Raw genomic sequence first — 21,272 nt, 5'->3', positions numbered from 1 at the left:
CGCGTAGCAATGGTATTGTATTTCAGATCAACACTTTACAGTCCCTAAGTTATAGATAGAGGAAGAAATGCTTAAAGAATTTACAAACTCAGCTCAGCTGATGCAGCTAAATGGGACTCAAATTCCTGCCTCCCTGGCTCTCTGGTTGACACAATAGCCAACTGCATGAGCTTGCATTTGTCACCTGAGTCTTTTGAACTCATCATGTCTCATGTCTCTGTACAAATTAAAATTAAATGTGATGATTTCCATTGACTTCTTCCCTAAACATGTGCAGCACTAAAGAGAAGGGGGTGGGGGAGTGAAGCTCCCAGATGGGATTTTGGAATCTGATTTCTTCAGCCACTGATTTTTATAAATGTACCAGGCTCAACTTGCTTGGAGATCCAGATGCTAAAATTGTGTTGCAGCAGTTTGGGCAGCTTCTGAGGAAGTGGGGCTGCTTCCTGTGTGCATTTGTCAAGGTGTCTGTGGCTTTAGTCCTTCCACCCACCAAGGCACACCTGGCTAGACTGGGTGCCTCAAACAGTTGGGTCAAGTCCAGTCAGGTCAGCAGACAGCGATCACAGAGCCCAGAGAGTGGGGACAAATGGACACCTTGGTTTCCTAGATAAAAAAACAAAAAACAAGTGTGAGAAGTGTCAACTAGCCGCCAAGGCACCCACAACTCAGGAGGCTGGTGGGCAAAAGGATGTCTTCAAAATGAACCAAAGAAGTGTAAGGATAGAAAGACTGAGAGAGAAAGGGCTGGGGGAGGAAACCAAAGCTGTGCAGGAACGATCAAGCCCAATTACCCAGGACAGCAATACCATCCTTGGTTTAGCCAGGTTGTTCCTGTTCGTGGCTGAGGGTCTGAAGGAAAACTTAACTAAACAAATCGTAGCTAAAATAAGAGAAACCATTGCTTCACCTTGCCAAGCCACAAGGAAGACTTGTTGGCACCATCCACTGGGACAATGGAGCCCACAGAAGCTGAGAGTAATGCCTTTCCTGGACCGTCCTTCCTCCTCCTCCTCTCTCACCTGGGCCTCGCCTCAAGTGTGGCTTTCATTGCCTCAGACCTCTCCATGCTCCATGGGGTAGATAGCACTGTAGTTTCCAGATTAGAGTAGAGCCCTCTTCCCCTCCTTAACTACCCCAGGCACCAACATTTCCAAAAGTCCAGGCTGGAAGAGATAAGATGACAAACGCCTAAACCAACCCCTCTAGCCAGGGATAGATGAAAGGTTCTGTGATTGGTCCAGAGGTGGGATGTGCCCACCTCCGGGCCAATCACCTTGTCCAAAAGGCAGGTAAGGTTTTGACTAGTCCACTTTTGACTATTTATTTATCAATACAGGGGGAGCATTGATAATATACATTTTTCACAGGGTTCAGTGCAGTTTGGAGTACCTAGTATGTAAAAGAAGTGGAGGTCTGGCTTCCTGTCCATACACTGTCACCATATTTGGACAGTTGTTCCATCTGTTAAGACTCAACTGGGAGCAGCCAGCCTGTCTTTGTTGCATCAGAATCTCAAAAGGTAGGGACTGTTTGATGAAGCATATTAAATGTATATAATCCGCTTGGCTTGAAATCATAGTATTTCATGCCATTAGAAATTTCAAATAGTATTAAGGAAAGATGTAAACTGCTTTTTTGTTTTGTTTTGTTTTAATGTGGATGAATCAAAGATGTTGAGACACAGCATTTAAGGGAAATTTCCTCCAACTCCCTTGCCAGTGGGAGAATCTTTTCCAATTTGGACAGAGTTTGTCTTGTTCTCGTTAGGTGTCTCTGGGACAAATGGAAGAAACTGATCTGAGTGTCCAGAGTGTCCACATTCAGAGAGAGAGAGAGAGAGAGAGAGAGAGAGAGAGAGAGAGAGAGAGAGAGAGAGGAAGGGAGGGGAGGGAGGAGGAGGAGGGAGAGAGAGAGAGAGAGGTAAGAGCCCCTGTACCAAGGCTCTGCCGTGGATCAGGTGCATTGTATGTGCAGTCTTCAAGTGACCCCATTTCATCTTTTCTGGCATCTCAGAGAAGGGCAACCACGTGGGCTATTTGTCACAGGTGCACAAGTCTTAAAATGAGTGTCTTGGCAACTTGCTTAGTCTCCCAGTCTGCCACGTGGCTAACGGTGACTTTTGTCTGCATCCGTGTGGAGAGGGTGGAGGAGACGGTGCCTGCAAGCTGAGCCTGAGGAAGACACTGCTTTCCAGTCCGAAACCGTGTTACGATACAGGAGCATTCTTTCAGCCCGGGCATCTGCTAGGGTTTGGTCCTGATGGAGCTTTTAGAAGCAACCAGACTGTTTCCACTTCCTGCCTAAGGCTGCAAAAGGTGCTGGGAGTGAGCGGAGGGCTGAGAGGCCATAGGCAAATCACCGTGGCCAGAGCCACTTCACCCTCCCCATGAAATGGAAGCGAAAATACGAAGCTGCCAGGGTTTTGCTGAGAGACAGGGGAGCGACTACGCCAGGTTTCTGACATGGTGCCTAACCGGCACTCGGGATGTGCGGGACCCGTGTAGCTAGCGTTACAAAGGGAGCCGAAACAGCTGCCGACTTATTTTTATTTATTTATTTATTTATTTTTACCCTGAGCTTGGAGGCTCTGCTTTGCTCAGCTAACTGGATGGCAGCCAAGCTAAATTAACACTCTTATCTTCTGGCCCCTGCAGCTGGCAGCCTCTCTGCAGGTCCTTCCAACATTCCCTTTAGGCTCAGCCGTGAGTTGCTGGGAAGCCATCCTGGGCCAGCCAAGCCTGCCTCTGCCCTGTGCTCCTTCATCTACCCATAGGCAAGACTCTGGGCTCTGCTCTTGGGCCAGATGAGGTCATGCTTTTACACAGGAAAAGGAAGGTCACTGGGGTGGCCTAGCCCCTGACATAGTGGAAACCCGGCACAGATCATCAAAAAAAAAAACAAAAAAACAAAAAAAACGTGACCGGGTTTTGCCAGCGTGAACTCAGCTAGGTGCTTTGAAGTTGTTAGACAATGCAGGTCATGCCAGGGGATTCTGCCCCGGGGTTTTCTTAGAAAAGTTTCTTAAATTCTGAAGAGCCCGCCAACCTCTTAAGAATGAGATTAAAATGCCAATTCCACCCGAGGAAGCTCTGGAATGAGGCAGAGACCCAAAGTTCTACTAAGGTTGCAGTTGATGCTCCTGAGCTGGCTGCCGATTTCTTCCCATGGAACCGGGCTCTGAGACACCATCTCTCATGCATTAGCCATGGCTCTTGTCACACGTCATTTGCTGTTGCTGTTAAACTGTTTTGTTCGGTCTTGTTGTATTGAGACAGGCTCTCATGTAGCTCACATGGGCCTTGAACATACTATAGGGCCAGGGCTGGCATCTAATTCAAGATCCTCATATCTTCAGCTTTCCAAACGCTGAGATTACAAGTGTACACCAGCATGCCCCACTTTGCTTACGTGTGCATGCACGTGCTAGTGCATGTGTATAGAGGCGTCTTGGGGTCTTCCTCTATCACGCCCCTCCTTGTTTTCTTTGTTTTGTTTTGTTTTGTTTTTGAGATGGTCTCTTACTGAACTTGGTGCTTCCTGATTGGCTGGATAGACTGGCCAGTAAGCTGTGGAGATCTACCTGCCTCCAATGACAGTCCCGCCCCAACCCTCCCTCACACCCTGATCCTGTCTCCCTAGTACTAAGATTACAGGTGTTCACAGCCATGCCTGGCTATTTTACATGGGTCCGGAAAATCCAAACTCAGCTCCCCGTGCCCGTCCGGCAAGCACTTTGCCCACAGAGCCAGGTCTCTAGTTCCTTGTTTAGCTTTTACTTACCTTAAAGTTTACTTTCCAAAAAATGTGTATAATTTTCTTCAAAGTGATCTACCTTTAACTCAGATGTGTGCATATTGCCATGGTATCGCAACACAAAGGGTGTTATCTGAGTTCTTACACCTTAAGCATTTAAACTGGAAAACGTAGATTGTGATCATTTTTGTCTAGCATTCCTGTGCCATCATCCTAGACTGAGATATACCTCTTGCAAGGGGCTTGGGGAAACTGCATAGCCTGGGCCACCCCAACCTTGTTTTGGTGCTCTGTAACTTGGCAGCTGCTTTAGAGGCACGAGCGCCTGAGGTTGTGGAAAGGGATTGGGTGGGTTTTGGACAGTGTGTTAATTTCAGCAAAGAGCACCTTCTCTCACCCAGCAGGCTCCTTAGGAACTGAGCCAGGCCAGAACACCAAAGGACTCTCCTGCAAAGCTATATCCAAATGACTTTTGGGGTGTGTGTGTGGGGTGTGTGGTCACCATCTTGCAGAAAAACCCTTCAGTGACTAGAGACTAGAAAGAAAGAGAGGAAAAAAAAATCTAAATTCCCTGCCGACTCCTAGGTGCTTGTTTACAAAGTGAAACATCCCTGGTGAATCATTTCATTTATAATTAAATCTAATAATAAGCCATTGTGGCTAAATTAATTTTGAGCTAATTACATGGGAACTCCATGTCCCGTATAGCTTCTGAAGTAAAGAGTCGGGTGTCAGGTAGTGTGTTGAATTCCAACGCCAAAGCCTCCAGAGACAATTCCAGAAGGCACAGGAATAAAATGCTGTGTTAAGAGACTGATAATCAACACCCCTGCTGGCCAGAGATGCTTGCATGATGACTGAGTGGGTGTGGCTTTCTCCGCATATTCCAACCTCTGGATAGTCCAGGCAATGGACTCTGGTTGAACCTCACTGGTGCTGATGATACCCAAGAGGAAGCAACATTCTTGTCACCTGTGTTTCTGAATGGCCCCTTGGTACTATGAACAAGGACGTGCCCGGGAACCTTCACAGGTAGGATCCCACTTCGTCCCCCAGCAGAATCTTCAGGGACATCACAAGTGTAAGAAAGTTCAGAGCTGGGATTTCCACCTCTGCTCAGGGAGTGACGGTGCTGTCCCTCCCTCCCCTGAAATGCTGACCATGGAGAGCTGCTGCCCCATCCAGGTGCTCCAGTGGGCACCTCTGGTTCCTCTGAGTGTGTCTTTCCTTGAGTTCTCCACTTGGCTGATACTGACCCTTCACGTTTGAATGTGAGTGGTTCCAGGGATTACCTTGGGCTCTCCACCACTCTGAGGCGGCGAGAACGAGGGTGGTCAAGGGAACTAGGAATGTGGGACCCTCATGAATGGGAATCTGAGGACACGGACCAAACCTGCTGGGATGACTTTATCCTCGGAAGACAGGCCAACTTTCTCTTCTGTTCTCTCTCAGCTGTTTATCCTTTGTCTGGTCGCTACATCCCTGCCTTTGATGTAGTTGTGTAGTGAAACATTCTCCCTGTTCGCCTACAAGTTTCTCTTGTGTTGTGTTTATGATTTATTCGATTTGATGTAGGGTGATTGTGTCCAATAGAAGATCCAGAGCTATTGTACCATGAAGGGACAAACAGAAACACCCCATTATCTGGAACTCTGAAGCTCTAAAAGTGTATGCCTTACACCTCCCCGAAACCAGCCCCTACCTGGGGTTGTTTTCAACTGCTCCAGGCTAAAATACTTTCTTGGTTATGTGACTGGTTTGGATTATTAAAATGACCTTTGAAAGAATTCACAGAGCAGGTCCTCTTCAGGGTTCAGAAGTGATGTGTTTGAATCTGAGTTTTCTCTTCCTGAGTTTAATTTTTCAGAACAAAGAGATTATGTCAATGATACTGTCTCTGTGTTTCCTGTTGGCTTGTGACACTGTGGCCTCCTGAATATCTTGGCCTTTCCAAGTAGCATGGGTTGTGTGTGAGGCAATAACAGGTCACTGCTTGTGGAGAATTCAGAATGCCAGGGAATGAATGCTGAAGGTGATTTGCCTGTGTCAGGGCTTGGGGAACCTGACCTTTGTGTTCCCGGGTAGGGTGTCATTTCCAATTGAATATTCTGAGCATATACCCAACCTTCTGTTTGGCCTTGTTTGTGTGTTAAGTGCAATGGACCTATCTTTCAATGTGACCCCTCACAACCACCCAAACTGATGTGGCTGTTTTGTTTCTAATCAAAGGAAGTCTGTGGCATCGGCAAACAGTGTATCAGGAGATGCAGAGGAGCTTAAGATTTAGAAAAGGACAGGAAGAGCCACCCAGCCAGGCTGACCGGAGCAACCCCAGAACAGGAAATGGAAGCACGGTATGTGGAAATACTTCCTTCTCTTCCTGTCTTGTGTCTGCTCTGACATCTGGTGGCTGGCCCTCCTGACCCCCACCCCACACAGTAACAATTGCTTCCCTTGGAGTGATGGCTTTCTAAAAGGTCTCTGGGTGGACTCACAGGGTGCTGCCTTCATCACCCACGTGGGGCTTCCCCTGTCACCAGCCTTTGCTTTCCCTACCTTCCTTTCCTCATGCAAGAGATTGTCCCTGACAGTCACACCCAAACATCGAGTTCTTTCTTCTCTCCCTCTCATGTGAGCTGAATGTGGCAGAATCCTGTTCGCATCACTTGACATCTGAGGAAATGGGGGGGGGTGGCAGGGCAGAGCAGCCCATCAGTGAGAAGCCCTCTTGTCAGGCAATGGCACCCACTAGTCACAGTGGCCCTTCCATCTCTCATCTCTCCCAGCAGCACTAGCGGCAGGGCTCCTTTCTCTGACTCACCCCAGGCCTCTCAACAAGCTCTTTCCTTGTGCTTCCCTTGACCCAGGTCACGCCTACACACTTCCTCCTTGTTACCAAATCTCTGTGGCTCCATAATGTCCCACTTGCCACTCAGTTTGGATCTTTAGGTGGAGCATCTTAGAGACTTCCAGAGAACCTTTTTGTTGTTGTTGTTGTTGTTGTTGTTGTTGTTGTTGTTAGATTTCAAGACAGGGTTTGTCTGTATAGCCCTGGCTGTCCTGGAACTCACTCTGTTCAGGCTGGCCTTGAACTCAGAAATCTGCCTGCCTTTACCTCCCAGAGAGCTGGGATTACAGGCGTGCGCCACCACCACCTGGCTCCAGAGAACCTTCTTAGCAACCGAATCCTGAGAGTCTTATGGGAAAGACAACCCTTGGGATTAGTTTTCATTTCTTAGCATCCGAACCTTGCTCTTGGCTTGGAGAGTCCTCAACTGCTACCACCACCACAGAGGTGCTAGCACTGGCGCTGGCACTGAGGCTAGCTCTGGGGCTGGGGCTGGGGCTGGGCCTGGGGCTGAGGCTGGGGCTGGGGCTGGGGCTGGGGCTGGGGCTGGGGCTGGGGCTGGGGCTGGGGCTGGGGCTGGGGCTGGGACTGGTGATGCGTGTGTGTGTGTGTGTGTGTGTGTGTGTGTGTGTGTGTGGCAATCTTAGTGTAGAGTAAAAACAACCATCCGAAGGTGGTGTACCCAGCAACACTTCCTCCTCCCTGAATGCCTTGCAACTGGACTCAGACTTTACAGCTGACTCAGGAAGAAAGGGAGGGTAGTAGTCACAGGGACAGGGACAGTGGCAGCTGCTGAGCACAGCTCTTGAGACAGAAGAAGGAAGAGTGTTGAGTGTAAGCGCTGAGGTGAGGCCAGCTCTGTGCTGTAGTTTGATCCTATGCATCTCAAAGATCAGCTTTGTGCCTGTGCTGTAGGCCTCCGTGGGGTTCTCTTAGCTACCGGGTATCCTTTGGAAAGATTCCCTCTTCCCTAATTTAGCCCAAATGGGTGTCTGTTGCTTGCTTTTTGGAACCTTACAAAGACAGTCTCCTGCCTGAGAGTTCACCACAGCCCCTCATCTTCACTCTATTTTCTTTGTGGATCTCCAAACATCGTCTATACAAGGAAAGGGGGAGAAATCCATTTCTGAAGGGTTATGTAAACTATGTAGCGCAGATAATTGTGATGAGTAACCCAAGGTTTTTGGCTTCTAAAACAAGTGAAGGGAAAGGGTCCGGTCACAAGCATCTCTTGGAGACACCCATGCACACCCTTAGTGCCACAGTGGACATAGCCAAGAACCTAGCAGATGGCCCGATTGGTCTCTTAGAGTCCCCGCCAACCCAGGGTGGCACAGCCCATGTTTCTATGGCACCCTGGGAGCACAGATGTGCTTGATAAAGGAGCCAGAGGTCATAGAGGTGGCTGCTTCAACCTGGCCCCCAAGGGGCCACAGACAAAGGTGTAGGACTGGGGGCATCCATGCCCTAGAGCCAATGAGCACTGAGGATCTTTGTCACAGTTATACCGTTTATCTCATCCCAGAATGCATCCTACCCAAACGTGACATCTGGAAAGAAGGGGAGAAGAAGGAAATGATGGGGAAATCGGTAAGTGATGCGCTCTTCTCCGGTAGATAGAAAAAGATTTAGTAATGACCTAATGTGGATAAGGGATTGGATCTAGTTCAACAAGAAAAAAAATGTTTTTAAGTAATTTATTCACTTGCATGAATCAGCAAAAGTTTTGCCCTTCTTACTTCTGGGTGATCACCCTAGATTTGATATGTGATAAGTCAGGAGGGGTGAAGGTCAGAGGTGGTAGGTCAGGAGGGGTGAAGGTCAGAGGTTAAAAACCATCCATCTTTCAACTCAGCACTTGTGAGCTTGCAGGTGTGAGGCTGGAGTAGTTAATAGTAGAGCACTTGTGTAGCATGCAGAAGACCACACACACACACGTACACGTACACACATACACTTCCATGTCATTGCTTTTTCTCCCACTATATCCTCTCCTCTTTCAGAGAACACATTAGCTTGCAAAAGTGAAGAGTCATGGAAGTTTCCATTATGCTATCAAAGGAACGAGGACTGGAGATGGCTCAGTGTTCAAGAGCATTTGTTCTTCCAGAGGATCAGAGTTCAGTTCCCAGCATCCGCATGGTGGCTCCCAACCATCCAGTCCAGGGGATCTTGTACCTTCTGGTATACATATAAGCATATAAGTATTCAGGCAAAATACTCATACAGATAAATGAAATGTCAAAAAAAAAAAAAAACAACAATGACAAAAACCAACCAACCAAACAAAACCAGCGACACATATACAATGTTTTAAATATCTCAAAGGAAAGAAGAGTATACTTTTTCAGAGGGGAGTAAATTCCTAACTTGGGATTCTATTTTGAGTTATATTAATGTGCCTTTTCCTTCCTCCTTAACTGGTGGCTTTGTCCTATTCACCCCCAGTTGCCACTGTCCCTGGGGAGTGGCTGCAAGCCCAGGGACAGCAGGACTCAAAGCAAGCTTTTAAGTGCAAGATTCTGGCCCTAAAAAAATAGATTTCCCCCTAAATGTGCAAATGTTGGAGGGTGAGCACGGAGCTCTTGTTTCACACCACAGAGCAGGAAAGAATGCGCGTGCAGCTCAACATAGTAAACCTCGGAAGAGAGGACCAGTCTTTCTCATGCTGGGATGAGGCTGGGGCAGAGAGAAGTGACATTTTCCATGGAGGAGATTGTAAGAGAAAGGCACTCACTATACCAAAGGTGCAGGGAGAGGGTGTGGACATGGTAGGTGTGGACATTTCTGATTCCAAGGAAGGACCTGAGAATGTGTCTTCCCTCTCTCTTTAGAAGTCCAGGCAGAGTCTACCTTGAAGGGTACATACATGCAGGCACAGTACCTTTGAGAAATAGTGGTATGACACACGTAGGTAGAGTGAAGTCTGAGACACAGTGGGCTCATCCCACTGGGTGAGATTTACAACTTCCTGTGTGGGGCTGGCAGTAGGGAGCAACAGAGCTAAGATGACTGAGGGACAGGGTGGGGGTGGGGCCTGGTAGGAACCAAGATTACACTGGTGGTTAAGAGAAGAGCATAGGACCCCACAGGGTAACTTCTAGGCCCCTCCCACGTGTTTAGTGGAAACTCCAGGTCACCAAGGAGGCCCAAAGTATCAGTTTGCTCAGTATGGACAGAAACCACTTCCTGGCCATGTTGTGGGGGGTCAAGAAGATGGCTTTGAGAGGATCACTGTGCATTTTAAACCTAGCACACCGCCTAACGTGTGATGATATGAAGTAGAAAGGGAGACGTGACTGGGTGTCAGCTTAAGGGTCAGTAGTAGCAAGATTGGTGACTGTCACGTTACTTTTCAAAAGTCTTCCTGGGGTGGGTGTGGGGATGGAGTACATTTTCTTCATTGTATAGTCACTGAAAAAGTGTCTGTGTTCCTGTGCTTCTCCAAGTAATCCAACTAAACTCATTGCTTCCCCACCCTCCTCCACATAAAACCAAGAAAACAGGAGGAGATTAGTTGGAGGACGGTAGGGAACTAAAGGAAGGGAATGGAGTGGCCAATATAATCAAAATACATTATATAGGCATATGAATATGTCATAATGAAACTCACTGTTGCATAATAATTAAGAAAACTTTAAAAAAAATATAAACCTCCCTCTGGTGGGGCCACAATATATACAAATTCTTACAAGTCAATAACAGCAAAAATAATGTTCTTATTAATAATGTCTTGATTTTTAATGGACAAAAGAACTCAATAGGCATTTCACAGAGAAGATGCACGGACTGGCTGGTATGCTCATGAAAAGTGCTTATGATGTCTGTCCTCATTAGAGAATTGTAAACTAAAGCGAAGACAAAACTCAGTTCACTTGTAATACCATGATCACCGGACAGCCTGTGGCAATGGCTGAGAACCGTTATTTCCCGACAGCTTATGGAGATGGCTGAGAACCGTGATTGCCAGGCAGCGTGTGGAGATGGCCGAGAACTGTGATTGCCCAACAGCCTGTGGAGATGACTGAGAGACCAAAGGGAATATGTCACATGACATCATTGTAAAGAGCTGTTGAACGGCTTCGTTCAAGCACATGGCGACCACCTGACCCCACCATTCTACTCTTAGTTACCAACTCTCAAGAAATAGAAGTTTACATCTACACAGGTGTGTGTGTGTGTACAAGAGTGTTCCTAGCATAAAAATACATAAAGAATTAATTTTTCAAAATCTAGAGATAAATTGGTGAAAAAAAATTACTTGCCACACAAACCTGACAATGTGGGTTCAAGTCCCTGAATTCCGTGCTGAGGGGTGAGAAGTGACTCTCAACAGTTGTCCTCAGCCTGCCAACTACAGACCACGGTGCTCCCAGGTGTGCATATTTGCATGTGGGTGGACGCACATGCTAATAATAGATAAAATCTAAAAATAAAAAAAGAATGCTTATAGGGATCATACTAAGAATCAGACACTGTCTTGCTTAGATTTTTTCCCCCTTTGTCAATTTGACACAAGCTAGAGTCATTTAAGAAGAGGAACCTCAAGTGAGAAAATGCCCCTTCCAGCCTGGCCTGTGTGCAAAGCTGTGGGGCATTTTCATGATTGATGATTATCGTTAGAGGGCCCGGCTCTCGACCATGGTTGTCGAGAGTGGGTGGTCCTGGGTTCTGTAAGAAGCAGGTGGAGTAAGCCATGGGAAAAGCCAAGACACTTTCCCCCTAGCCTCTGTATCCGTTCCCTCAGTGACAGAGTGTGACCTGTCCATTGTAAGCCGAGAGAAACCCTTTCTTTCCACATTGCTTTTAGTCATGGTGCTGTTATCATAGCAATAGAAACCCTGACCAGTACACACCTAAAGGCTTGACAATAAAGCAAGAACTAAAAATGGAATTCTACTCAGCATTGCCAAGGTTTATCATTCTATCCAACACATGGATGGATCTCTAAAACAACGCTGAGTGAAGAATCCAGATTAAAAGACAAACACACACACACACACACACAGTGTGTGATGACACTTCTGTAGGGCTATAACAAGCAAGAGGGGGCTATACTGATATAAGTTCAAAAGTAGTAGATGCAGGAGGGAAGGATCCAGGATGACTATATCCTGAACCTTGTTTCCAGGGTTAGTTATACCAATGCATGCAGTTGCCAACTCCATTAAACAGACCATGGTAGAGCTAGGTATTTTCTTGTAAATAAATTATGCTAACCTTTATTTTAAAAAGGAAGTATCTCCAGGTGGTGGTGATGCACACCTTTAATCTCAGCACTCAGGAGGCAGAGGCAGGTGGATCTCTAAGTTCAAGGCCAGCCTGGACTACAGAATGAGTTTTAGGACACAAAGAAACCCTGTCACGAAAAGGAAAAAAAAGTAAATACGAAATAAAAGCTTAGAGATTTGGCTGAATTTCTTATTGGCTAATTTCTTCCTGGCTCAGTTTCCATAGCATGCAGCCTTCTGGAAGGCCCGACCCTCTGCTCTCTCCCTCTGCCCGCCCCTTGCAGACCCTTGTTTTCCCTCCCATGGTCTCTAGCTGCTCAAGAGTCATCTCCGGTTCTAAACCTCAGCACGCTCTAAATCATAGTTTGTGTGTGCGTCTTTTTCAGCAAAATACGGATGTTTTGAAACCACTTTCCTCCTCTAAAGGCCTCCTCCTTCCTTGTTAACTCTGTGCTTGGCCATTTCATAAATAATGCAGCTCCCTCTCTTGTTTCAGTTACAAGTGCAGCTCTCTCTCTCTCTCTCTCTCTCTCTCTCTCTCTCTCTCACACACACACACACACACACACACACATCAGCCATCTTCCTCTTCGCAGTGACCTCTCCATTTCTCAAGTCTCTCTACCAGCTACCCTTGCTCTTGTTGCTTGGACGAAGAATTCAGCTGGCCCCAGAAAGAGCCTCTGCTTGGGTGGGGCTTAGCATATTTTTGAAGGGATGCTTACTCTCTCCTAAGTTTCTTCTGCCAAAGCCAGGTGGCTGCTGGACTTCCTGCTCCAACCTGACAGTAGTCTGTGCGGGAAGTCCCTTTGTGTAGGCGGTCCCCTAGGAGATACCCTTTCCCCAGGGTCTGTGCGCATGCCATGTGGCCCAGGACAATGCCTCCAGCATCATCGGTTTCCAAATTGCAATGGTTTGGAGCCCTTGCCTGCAATACTGGAATCATTCTGAAAGTCGCACTTTCCAAATGCCTCCTAACACCACGCTGCCCAGACAAACAGCTGCCCATAGTCCGCAGAGCTGTAGGTCTAGGAAGCCAAGCTCCCAGCTCTGCAGATGGCCTTAGTGAGGTTGGGGCCTTCATGCCCTCCTCCAGATTGCTCTTCTGGACCTCACTTGGGTGGCAGAAAGCATCCTTGTCCCATCTACGCAGCACTGTGTCCTGAGGGCGCCAAAGGCTGTCCTGGAGTCCAGTCCAGGTCCTTGAAGTTCCTGAAAGCATCCTATCAGGGCTGGTCCCACCTGTGAACAGCATCAGTAAGGCCTACTCCCAAGAGAAGATAGCTTTAAAAAGCCCAGTGGGGTGATGCCCTGACACCTGAGGTCAGAGGTCAGGTTGATGACTAGTAGATAGACTTTCCAGAATCAGCCCTATAAGTAGACACTTTCTGAGACTAGTTCGCGGTGTTCCTGGCCACATGGGCTAATAGTAAAAGAGTGAGTAGGGCAAGGGTTAAGAAGTGAAACCATGGATGGGGTAGGGGCCCGTGAGCCCCACCCTTGGCTGAGGACTTATTGATGGCTATTGGAAGAGGAAGAATTAGTTTCTTTAAGGGCATTCCCTTAGTAGGGAAGAATAGGAAGTGAATATGCTAAAAACACACATTTGTATGCATGAATGAAATTCTCAAAAAATTAATAAAAGTATTATATTTTTAAAAAAATAAGTAATGCCAGGAGTTGCCATGGTGTCCTTTCAGAACCAGCAGCAGCTTTGGGTAGACAAAGGATCCCTGGGGAGGAGGGAGGTTATTTTCCAGAGGAAAATGTAGGTGGAGAACAGGATGAGGTACACTAGCAATAGTGGTGTCTCCAGGCCCCGCCATGAGTCCAGGGTAGTTTCCTTGCTCTAGGGAAGCTAATTCTTCATGATCTGAGGGCAGGGAGGCCTAGTGGCTAAATCTGTGGTCCAACATGCTAAAGGGGTTGCTGTGGTAGGGGATCATTCCGAGGCAGATAGCATCCTAACCCATCCCTCCTCTGACCCCTTTCTAGCCCAATTCCCCAAACCTGTCTCTGGACTTAAAGCTTGGAATATGGCCTGACCCTCTCTTAGGCTCATCCATGGTGGTGGGTTGCCTTGGCCAGCCTGTATCTTCTCAGGAACTGCTGGCCCTGGACTTCCCCGCCTTCCTGGGCCCAGTAACAAGTGTCAGGGGAGAATCGTGTAGTGATACCAAATGTAGGGTGGAGACAAAGTGGGATGGTGAGAGTAGGCGGAGTTTCAAAGAGAGACCGGAAGTCATGCCCTTCTTCCTTAAAGATGGTGAAGAGATGTCCCGCAGTTGCTGATGGGGACTGAGTGAGAGCTGAGTTTCTGAAAGATGTACCCAGGCCATGGCTATGTGGTCAAGGACTACAGTCTCAAAACCTATCTCCTGGCACAGCGTCTTCCTGCTCCACTCCTGATGCCTGTCAGTTTTCGCTCTCAAGCCCCCTGATGCTTCACCCATATTCATTTCTGGCTCTGCTCTACCTTTGCTCCTGAAGTCTGCAGCTAAAATCCCTCCAGATTCCTCGCAGTGAGACTATCCTCCTGTTCCTTTATGTTAGGAACCCCTCCTCCCCAATGGGATCATTTTTGATTGGCTACTTTGAAAGTAGAAACAACAGATACAACCATTCTCTCCCTTGTCTTTTGGGGTGGTGGTGGAGGTGAGAGAGCCCTCCATTAAATGCCTCTATCAGAGGGGCCCACTACATATTCTTAATTAATTAATTAGTTAATTTTACTGGATGCTGCATCCTACCCTTCAATTCACACGTTGAGATCCTAATGTCAACGGCAGTGTCATTTAACCTGGACTTTGGGGAGTGTCTTAGTTACTCTTCTCTTACTGTGTTAATTACCATGACAAGATGACTTGGGGAGAAAGGAGATACCTGGCTTACACATTCCAGCAACAGTCCATTACTGTGGAAAATCAGACAGGAATTCAAGGAAACCTGAAGGCAGCATCGGACGCAGAGATCATGGTGGAACGCGGCTTACTAGCTTGCTCCCCATAGTTCGCTCAGCTAGGACCACCCTCCTACCTACAGTTGCCACTCCCCATCCCTGGTGAACTGAGCTGAGGATCCCACATCAATCATTATCAAGAAAATGCCCTACAGGCTAATCAGATGGAGGCATTTATTTTTTTTTTTTTTTTTTATTTGATATAATTTATTTACATTTCAAATGATTTCCCCTTTTCTAGCCCCCCCCCACTCCCCGAAAGTCCCGTAAGCCCCCTGGAGGCATTTATTTAACTGAGGTTCCTTCTTCCCAGACGACTCTAGTTGGTGTCAAGCTGACAAAATGCTAACCAGGACAGGAGGCCAAGAGGGTTAAGACCTCATGCTAACGGGCCCTGTGGGTTGCCTTACCCCTCTCTATCATGTGGTTATACAGCGGGACACTAGTGGCCTGTAACCCAGAAGAGGATCCTCTCCAGAACCTCACCATGCTGTTACCTTGACCTTCTCCAGACCTGGAGAAGACACTTGTCATGATAAAGGGGAAGCAAGGGTTCTACCCGCTCATTACTCAGTTTTACTCAGTTTTCACCTGCTTTAGAATTTGAGGCGAGAATGCTTTATTGGACCTGCTGGGAGACCTAAAATAAAGTCCCAGAGTCTGTCTGTCTGTCTGTCTGTCTGTCTGTCTGTCTCTCTCTGTGTGTGTGTGTGTGTGTTATCTGTCTATCTTTGTCTCTCTGTCTCCCTGTGTCCCTGTGTGTATGTGTGTGGTATATGTGTCTGTCTCATGGCCTCTGTCTGTCTTTCTGTCTTTCTCTCTCCTACTGCCTGTTTTGTTGCTATCCTTTGGTGTTTTCACCTGCTGTTGATTTGAAAGGTAGGGGAAAGGACTTTCACTCCCAATAAGAAGTAGAAGGTAGGGTCGGAGAGATGGTTCAGTGGTCAAGAGCACTGGCTTTCTTTTCCAGAAGTCCTGAGTTCAATTCCCAGCACCTACATAACCATCTATAATAGGATTTGATGCCTTCTTCTGTCGTGCAGGCACAATGTGCAAATAGAGCCCTCAAGTAAGATTTAAAAAAAAAAAGATTAAGAAGAAGTAGAAAGCAATTCAGTTCTGCAGCAAGGACAGAAAAGGCAGATGCATCTGGAAAATCTTATTTGCAAAGACCCTGGAAGGATGCAGATACGGGTAGGGGGAACTGAATAAACTAAAACAGGAGATAAAGAAAATCCCTCTCTGGGTTAACAAGGCAGAAGTGTGCTTGGCTTCCAATAAAGTGCTTGGCAAAGTCCCACTGAAGACTAGAAATAGGCAGCCTGCCCCAACCCAGATCCATCCAAACCTATCCAGATCCATCCAGATCCATCCAGATCCATCCAGATCTATCCAGATTCATCCAGATCTATCCAGATCCATCCAGATCCATCCCTCGTGGATTGAGGCACTCAGGACCTACTCTAATATTCATCAGGGGAAAAAAAGTGAACTTACCTCTGCACTCTGTGGGCTTGAACATTATACCAAACGTTCAACACACATGAAAAAATGTTGAGACAAAGACATGTAGAGAGGCCAGGAGATGGGCTGCCTTCTGTACACAGCCATCTATATAGCCAAGACAGTCTCTGTGCTTAAAGACTCTTAACTCAACCATAGCTTCTGTGTTCTCTTTGAAACTTATGCAAAGGTTCCAGGATTAGGGTCTTAGTCTCTCCAAGGAATCAGCCCCCCCACTACCATGTATAATTTCTCTTGGGACATTAGCAAGACCCACACACGGATTGGTCTGGGTTTGCCACTCCAGCATTATAGTTACAAGTGTGTGCCATCATACCTGGCTTTTTAAAATGTGGGTTCTGGGAATCGGAAAGGGGTTAAGATTTGAATGTATAGACTATGTACCCCCTGTAACTGGAGGGGGCAGGCTACGTTGGGAATCCCAGAATGCAAGGTGCTTGCCTCGTACCCCATTGCTGAAAGAAGACCAATGTGTCACATCCTGTGGAGCACCCAGCCCCTTCCCCCAGATGGGCACACGGGCGTTGCTATGCTCTATGGAGAGACAGGATGTTTTTTTTAAAGACCAAGTTTACAAGTGGTAAAACTTGTAACTTCAGGGTGACCCTGTCCTCCTAGTTTGACAGAGGTCAAAACAAGAATCTTCAGCAAATGAAGTTGAGGAAGGTTACATTGCTGCATATCTGGGTCTTATAAACTTTACACCCGCTGCTAATACCTAGGCCCAAGAAACCTCCTGTTCCCCGGGGGGAATCAGTGCCAGCAAGCTTTCTTTGGCTCCTGGAGCTGTTTGGTTCAGCTCCGGGTGGGGCCCAGAAGCAGTAGTAGCAACTCTGTGGAGGAAACTCCTTCAGCTTTCTTCCCTGGGCATGGTGCCACACGCACATGTAGTCACTGCTGACAGGCCCGCCCAGGGCCTTGGAAAGCCGCACTCACCTCAGACTGCTCAAACCACTTGCCAATGCCTGCCCACCCCCCCACCCCACCCCCGCCACCTCTCCTTTATTCAACTTGCCTACTTTTTCCTGCTCCTGGAAAAATATTTGGACATTGTGCACCTCCCTTGCCACCAATGGCAGAGGACAGAGGATGAAGGCAGGTCTGTAGTTATCTAGGTGACCTCAGAGCACATCAACCGCGTTGCCAGGCCCTGGGGGCTTGGCCTGGGTGTTTGCTGCCAATCTGAGGAAACCAGCCCCTGCAGCACCTGGGAACAGCGCCAGGAGAGCTTAGAGCATCTATAGGCTGCACGGCTGTGTTCCCAGCGTTTCTTTGACCTTGACCAGCTGGGCCTTCCTTGAAGGCACGGCCAGATATGGCTGGTTGAAGGCCTCATAGCTTGTCTTCTCTTGCTCTCCGTCCTGGTGGAGTGTCTCCCCACTTTCCTCCGGCCTTCAGCAGTGTGGTGGAGGGTGGAGGCTCACATGGTCCAGGCCAGGAGTTCCTAGGAGCGGGAAGCAGCACAACTCCACAGACAGAAACTAAGTCAGAGGTGGAGTCTTCTTATCCCAGAAATCTCAGGCACCAGTGTCCTCCTGGACCCGGTGACACTCCTGTCGGCCGCTCTTTTTCTTTTCTCCCACCCTCATGGTGGAAAGGACAAAATGGCAAAGACACAGTGGAGCCTCTCTTTCCCCAAGCCCCCCCCCCCCAGCCCTCGCCCTCTCCCCTTCTCCATTGACTTTGCTGTTGCCCGGTCGTCACTTCCTGGTTCAGCCTTCCCATCTTCTCGGGGCTCAGAGGTGGCCTTGGAGCCTGCTCTGGGAGGAGTGATTTCTACCAAGTCTTCAACTCTGGTATCTCCAAGCCACAGCCTCATCCTTGAAAAATCTAAGAAATGGCAGGGAAGCACTGGAGAGGAAACTACCGACCTGGTAACCAAGTTTTGACAAGGGACGCCTTTGCTTCTGTAAAGGAGAGACAAGCAATGGCCATGATTCCAATGTAGGCAGGCTCTGGGGGGGGGGGACCCTAAGGCAGGGATGTTTACTCCTTCTCACCAAAATGCCTTCCTGTCTATGACCCTCACATCCATCCAGGGGCCCCGCCCACTGCTTGACCCTCTGCCACCGACCACATGTCTCTGGGGACCAGGAATGGGATTCTTAGAAGCAGGAATCACACCGGGGCAGCTGGCCACTCCTGGATGCGGGGTGGGGCGTCAGGCAGATGTTTTACAGGTCAACGTGAGTGTGGTCAGTCTGTCTAGGAGGGTCAGGAAGCTGAAAGGGGACTGAAGAGTGAAGAGGAAATGGATGGTGTTTGTGATCCTGAAAGTGGGGTGGGGGTGGTAGGAGTGGGCTTTTACTTGTTTATTTTTACTTTTCTCCCCCCTCCTCTTGTGCTCTGGAGGTACAATGTCCTCCAGAGTCTTATTTGTTTGAACACTCCATCCTCACAGGACACAACCCTTGAGATAAGGCCTAGCTGAAGGAAGTGGATGTGGGGGGTTGGGGGAGGGGGAGGGCAGGCCCACTTCTGACCTGTCTCTGTTTCCTGACTACAGAGGTTATGTGACCAGCCACCTCACAGACCTGCTGCTCTGCCTCCCTTGAGGCGATAGATTAAGTCTCCTCTTAAATCTTAAGTCTCCCTTAAAACTATCAGCAACATGGAGCCTTCTTTCAGGTCCTTCTTGTCAGGAATTTGGTTGCAGCAACAAGCAACTCATATATCTGTTTTTAAGTATTTATCCCTTTAAAGTATGGCATTGGAGGCCCAGGGGTGCGCCTCAGTTACTGTGGTGCTTGTCTGGCACACATGAAGGCCTGGGTTTGATGCGAACACTGCATCCGTCAGTGTGGTATGCATTGGGTGATCTTGGCCCTTGAGAAGAGGACAAACAGGTCCAAAGTCCAAGAGCATGCTTGGCTACAAAGTGACTCTAAAGCCAGCTGGAATACCTGAGAATATGGGGGTTGGGGAGAGAGAGACAGACAGAGAGAAAGAGAAAGACAGAGACAGAGAGACATAAAGAGAGACAAGGAGAGAGAGACAAAGACAGGAAGAGAGAAACAAACGGAGGCAAAAAGAGAGATGGACAGAAAAGAGCAAGAGAGACAGAAAGAGGCAGGAGAGAAACAGAATCAGAGACAGGAAGAGAGAGACAGAGAGAGTCAGAAAGACAGAGAGACAGAGACTGAGAGAGGAGAAGGGAGAGGAAGAGAGAAAGAGAGAAAGAAGGGAAGAGAGGAGGGAGGGAGAAATAGAGACAGGGGGAGAGAGAGGCAGCGATAGGAAGAAAGATTATCATTGGAGAGGCCTTGAACCCTCTAACCTTAAGTTGCACACCAGGCAAGCTCTTCTGCTCTAATTAGCTTAATTTTTTTTTTTTTTTTTTTTTTTTTTTTTTGGATTTGGTTTTTTTCAAGACAGGGTTTCTCTGTGTAGCCCTGGCTGTCCTGGAACTCACTCTGTAGACCAGGCTGGCCTCGAACTCAGAGATCCGCCTGCCTCAGCCTCCCAGAGTGCTGGGATTACAGGCGTGCGCCACCACCACCCGGCTCAGCTTCATCTTTTAAATTCTTCAAACAGTACAGTCACACAAGAGTTTTCTTTCCTTCCCTTGAGATCAGCTGTGTGTCTTCACCTGTCATGCATGAGGTGGAGCTGCTCGTAGGAGTCCACTGTCTGCTTTTAAGTTCTAGGTTGAGGTGTAGCAATGCCCACCGAGCAAGGACTATGCAGAGCCTGGGCCTGTCTAGATCCCGGGAGATACTGCCTGCCCCTTCCATGTCTCTTTTACTAGTGAGGCAGGGCATACAGCATCATTCTAGGGTGTCTTGAAGGCTTAGGAGAACAGGCATTGCTAGCCCTACTTGCCTTGATGAATCCAGTGTGAGGAGGCACTGTTCTAATTAATTTAATCTTTGCTTCTGCTCAGGAAGTAAGTTCGATTATATCCCCTGTGTACAGAGGAGAAGGGAGAGAGACACAGGGCATTTTCAAAGCCGCATGAGACATTCGTGCTAGAGGCAGAATCCTAACTCAGGCAGACTTCAGGGAGCCCCTGATATGCTCAGCTGTCTCGGGCAGAAAGGCAGGTATGGAAACCAACTCCAGATGCCTGCGAGGGCTTCGTAGGACACAATCATGACCTCCATGCATCAGACACTCCAATGTTTCAAGAGAGCTGGGCATCTGGATATTTATTTAACATTCCCAATTTTAAAATGTCAAACCCTTTTAAATCTTTCTGTTAGGAAAACACAAAACAAACAAAATAACATTATCACCAGACCATGTCTAGTTCCTGGGTGGTCTGTCCATTCTAGCATTCTAGCAAAGGCCAAAGAACAATTTGATATCCACTCCATCTCATTGGCTGTGGCTACCCGGAGAACAATGTTGAGAAGGACTCAGAGTCTGGCTTCGGTGAGAAAGACTTTGACAATCCATTGGCAATGCCTGCTATAGGTGTAGCCTGGGGGAAAATGATATCATCTATGCCATGAGTTTGCTCTAATGGGGTTAGACACTGTCCCCAGGAACTAGTGGTCAATCCCATGCATCTAGGCTCTGATGAAGCCTCTGTGTTTTAACTCTCCTCCAATCCAGAGCACCTTCAGATTCGGTAACTTTTCAGAGGTCATTGGGTTCCAGGTGCAAATCCTACGTACATTTGACCATTTCTGCCTCATCTAAGCAGGAATCAGAAGTCCTGCAATCTTCAGTGTGACCACAAGATCCCACCATACCCAGGCATTGCGTGGCTCATTGAGGCTTTAAGGGTGCCAGGTGAGGGGCCATTGAATAGTGCACACTATTTTCACTCTCCAAAGCGCTCACGGCTTACCCTGCTTTCGTCTGTACCTCTGATGAGAGCCTCAAGTCTCCACTGGAGGCTGGCTTTTCTCCATTGGGACATTCTCAGTCCCCTTTCTGGCGCAACCATCTCATGTGATTTGTGCATACCCTTCAGTGTCTCTTCTTGTTCTCCTTTGCTTAAAACTGT

The 21,272-nt window shown here is 47.9% G+C and overlaps 1 long non-coding RNA gene across 4 annotated transcripts in view; it reads left to right on the top strand.

The window, feature by feature from the left end:
• The first annotated feature begins 1,371 nt into the window (after positions 1 to 1,371).
• The window catches only part of LOC127667718 (uncharacterized), a 37,754-nt gene continuing 17,853 nt past the window's right edge, over positions 1,372 to 21,272 (top strand). The window contains exons 1-4 of one of the 4 annotated variants that reach the window (XR_007973925.1): positions 1,372 to 1,522; positions 5,986 to 6,110; positions 8,130 to 8,194; positions 10,542 to 10,624. This is a non-coding gene — a long non-coding RNA (uncharacterized LOC127667718). Of the gene's footprint in view, positions 1,523 to 4,744; positions 4,789 to 5,985; positions 6,111 to 8,129; positions 8,195 to 8,607; positions 8,963 to 10,541; positions 10,625 to 21,272 lie in introns of those variants that run through there. The other 3 variants (XR_007973927.1, XR_007973929.1, XR_007973926.1) reach the window with 3 other exon arrangements.

Source organism: Apodemus sylvaticus, chromosome 1 (assembly GCF_947179515.1).
Source record: "Apodemus sylvaticus chromosome 1, mApoSyl1.1, whole genome shotgun sequence".
Taxonomy (NCBI): domain Eukaryota; kingdom Metazoa; phylum Chordata; class Mammalia; order Rodentia; family Muridae; genus Apodemus; species Apodemus sylvaticus.
Note: the sequence above shows the minus strand (reverse complement) of the source record. Positions and strands in the feature narration are given on the sequence as shown.